The following is a 4,396-nucleotide window of genomic DNA, read 5'->3' on the forward strand; positions in this document are numbered from 1 at the left end:
TTTTAATAGTCGAGGGGAAAATAGTCAGTTTGCCAAATCCGAACCTTTTGATTATTTCAAAAAATGCCCTTTAAAATAAATTTGAAACCCGAATCATGTTTATAATTTTAACTTTCATACTTTTGACATTTTTAAGTCAACACTTTGAACCCATAACAAATTTGACGATAAATCTATTTTACATACTCAAACTTTTAAAATACTCAAAATTTTCGTTTTTGACCCTAACAGATTTTGACCAAATGTAGTTAACTTGTATCAAACAATCTATTTACCAACTTTTGACCAATAAAATCAAATTTAAGTTCCACAAAAAAACCCGCAACAATTTTCATTTGAAAAACATGATTTGTTGTTGATTTTTGAAATTCACCAAGTATTTTGAATATATAGTAAAATAATATGTTAATAATTATATTTATAAATATATATAGATATTATATAAATATAGTGTAAAAGGAAAGTGAGTAATTATTGATTTATTAAATATATTAGGGTATATTAGTTTTGGAGGGAAAAAATTATGTAACTAACCAAAACATGACAAGTGTCCACATTTATTTTACTTTATTAGAATAGGTAGATTAATCTCATCAAATATTTGATATGAAAATCCTATAAAATAGGGATATACTAAAATTAATATCCTATTTTATTTAAAAAAATATATTATTTATAATTAAGAAACAAATTTATAATAAAGAAAATAAATGGGTAATGGGTATCACCAAACCCAGATAGCTTTTAAACCGGATTATAACATATCATTTATTTGTGAAACCATTTCATCATCAAACCTCAAGTATATTAATTGTTAAATTTCTTACAACAAATAAAATTAAAATCCAAATATACATATATAAATATTGAAAAGGAATAATGTAAAATAACCCCCGTAATACGGGGGATAAAATCTAGTATTATATATATATATATGTGTGTGTGTTATTATCCGAGATTCACTAGGTTCAATAAATAAATATAAACTATGACTAACATAGTTATGTTATGTAAAGCTGGAACTCTTTTTACCAAGTTCTTTCTACAATTTTACATAATAATCGAAAGTTGTTGATTTTTTGCTATTGTCTCAAGACCATCCATTTGCTCAGCATCTTCTTGTAGTTGCAATGCAAACTCTAGACGCCAAATGACCTCCTCCATCGCAGGTCGCTCATTCCCATCCTCATGCAAGCATTTAGTTGCTACATATCCGAACTTCTTCAAACAATCAGGTGCGATCTCACCACTTAGTCTTGGATCAATAATTTCTTGAAAGGTTCCCTTTTGATAGCAAATCTTTCCCCATTCTGCCAAACTAACTTGTTCATTGCTCAACCCCGCATCGATAACAGGTCTTGCACACAACACTTCCAATAGAACCACTCCAAATGAATACACATCAGACTTCTTTGTGAGTTGTTGTGTCCAACAATATTCAGGATCAACATACCCCAAACTACCCTTCACCACGGTATTAACATGTGTTTCTGATTGATCTTCGGAGACTAGCTTTGATAGACCAAAATTAGACAACTTAGAAACCTGGTTCTCATCCATCAAGATATTTGTGGACTTGACATCACCATGAATTATTGCACGCATTCCACCCGAGTGAAGATAATGCAGCCCTTTGGCTATGCCAATGCAAATATTCATACGTCTTTTCCATGACAGAGGAGGCTTGTCTGTGTTATAGAGAAGTTCTCGTAGGGTCCCATATACCATGTAATCATACACAAGTATCATCTCTCCCTCGTCATCACAATATCCAATCAGGGACACTAGTTGGGCATGGCGTAGCTTAGACAACATCTCGATTTCTGTACGAAATTCTTGAAAACCTTGTCTGGTTGACGTGTAGAGCCGCTTGATTGCAACTATGGTTGCTGCATTGTCCATGCTCCCTTTGTACACCTTAGCAAAACCTGTGTTGCCTATGACACAATTTTCACTAAATTCATCTGTAGCTTCTTTCAATTCTTTGAGTGAAAAACGACGGCATGGAGTTAATGACCTGTCCTTGGCACAACCATAGTTTTTGGCTCCCCTTCGGTGCCAGACAACTATAGAAATTAAAATAAAGAACAAGACTAAGGCTCCACCAATTCCTCCCATTATCTTGGGATACGGAGGTTTTTTCTTGTTACCTTTTACACTCGGTGTCTGCCCTGTTGGTGTGGTTGTAGAACTAAGTTCCGGGTTTGGGCTAGCAAGATTTTTATTCATGCTCAGCTTGAACACTTCCAAACCGTTCAAATAAGCATCACGATATAGTTCAGAGTTCGGACTAGGATGCATCGCAAGCCACAAATCTTGCTTGCTTCGTGTGCCATCAGGATCATTGACAAAGACAATGTAATCCTTGAATACAGGATAACCGCTACCTTTAGTCCAGTAGAACACATCAGCCTCCTGCTCTGCAGTTTGATTATTGATAAAGATCTTAAAAATAACCTGACTCATTTTGGAATATTGTGGTATAATGTTGCAAAAATGGAGTCGGAGCATGTAATGAAACCCAGAATCAACCGGAAGTCTCCAAGTCAGATTGTAATGATAAGACGGCTTGCCCATACTCCTCTGGGTTTTATAAATTGCCTCAGGTGCGGTATAATCAGGTGTCTCCTTGGTATACATGATCGGAATTACAGAACAAGGTACTAACCCAAATCCAGCTCCATATATGTAGTTATCATCTTGATACCATGACCGGTACATACCTGTATCTTCTTGAACCGATATTTGTCTCCCACCCATGTTTAGCCTGTAAACATTTTCAAGTGCCGTTTGGTTATCAAAAGCTGGCTTGTTAACTAGTTGAACGTAGTTCAGGCTCTTGGACGTATAATACAGATCGTCAGGCAAAGAAACGATTTCAATACCATTGATGAAGGCATGTGAATTGGGTGAGGGTGTAAAGGTAACTTTGAGGGTTTTTGCATCTTTTACATAGATGAGGAATTCTTTGAGGACTCGTGCATCTGTTCCGAGGGCTTGGAAAGCGCTAAAATTGGTTAAAAGAGAGTAGCCATTGGATGATACCGAGAGAAAAGATTGTTGGGTGTTGTGGTTGGAGTAAGTGGTAGGATAGAAATGTAAACGAAGGAATTTGGGGCCTTGTACGACAGGAAATGTATAGGTAAATGGAGAAGTGTTAAAAATTCTAGCGGTGTTGTAAGGGATAATATCATGGAGTGAAGAATCGGGGGTGGATGAGAAGGAGGTGGTGAGGAAGTTGGAAGGCATGAATTTGGATTGTTCATCACCGACCCAATATCTCTGTTTGGAATTGGAGTTTGAAGACGTGGATGAACCGCAGTTGAGGAAGAAGCGATCAGTGGGTATATATTGTTTTGTGCTGGTGGTGGAGGTGGAGAAGAGGAGTACCAAAAAAAATGGTATACTGAAGTCGAGCATCATAGTTGAGTAGTATGTATTCTTGGAGAAGAGTATTGATTATTGTTCTTTAATATATTATAAATGGCACCCGTCATAAATTTGCTATGAGTAGACTTGAAGGTTCAAAGTCTTCGAGGAATACCAAATAAATTGACATGCTTGTGGTAAGAGTATATAGTTTATATTACTCGATGTCCACAAGGAAAAGTCATTTGAATGAGTCAATAATTTAAAGAGGATAATACAAAATTGTTTGGCAATGAATTGAAGTATAAGCAAAACAAATTGACACGGCCGGCTCCGAGAAAGCAAAAAAAAATTTTAGGCTAAAGACGGAAATTTTTTTAGGCCTTAAGTAAAATAAGTATTTTGTTGGGTTTAAACAGTCTAATTTTTATATGGGCTTAATTGGCTATAATTTGAATTGTGTAAAAAACTTTTATATAAAAAAAGGATTACACATGTCTCAAGGGAGTGCATAACCCACAACCTTTTGATTGTGAATAATACTCATTTGCCACTAGACCATGCAAGTTGTTATGTAAATTAGTTTAAACATTAAATATACATCCTGCTTTTAATAAAACACATATAATTTTTTTCAAAAAAAAAAGAAAAATTCGGGCCTAGCTGGGTGTCGGGCCTGTGGCCGTCGATCACTCAGCCACACCCATGGGCCGGCCCTGCAAATTGAAATATACCCTTTCATATTTTTTCTAACGGCTGACGGATCACTGACCTAACCGACCATCTACATTTCACTCTTAAGAGGAAACACACCATTTGTGAGAAAACTCCCTAGCCCAACCTAAAATCACTTTTTTTTTGTCATATGTGAGACTTGAACTTAATTCCTTCTCCTTTTTAAAATAAAGTCTTTGGGTGACTCTAGCGGGACCGACCGGACCAGAACCGGTTAGAAGAGATTTTCAAATCTAGAACTGGACCATTTACATATGGGTCGGTTCGAATTTTAATAGGATTTTAGAACCGG

General features: G+C 35.8%; 1 pseudogene; it reads right to left on the minus strand.

Annotated features, from left to right (window-relative positions):
• Nucleotides 1-968: 968 nt before the first annotated feature.
• LOC143623517 (receptor-like protein kinase FERONIA pseudogene) lies at nucleotides 969-3,429 on the minus strand (annotated as a pseudogene).
• Between the last annotated feature and the right edge of the window lie 967 nt (nucleotides 3,430-4,396).

Source organism: Bidens hawaiensis, unplaced genomic scaffold (genome assembly GCF_021521415.1).
Source record: "Bidens hawaiensis isolate Kalapana, Puna unplaced genomic scaffold, B.hawaiensis_p1.1 tig00003488_1, whole genome shotgun sequence".
Classification (NCBI taxonomy): domain Eukaryota; kingdom Viridiplantae; phylum Streptophyta; class Magnoliopsida; order Asterales; family Asteraceae; genus Bidens; species Bidens hawaiensis.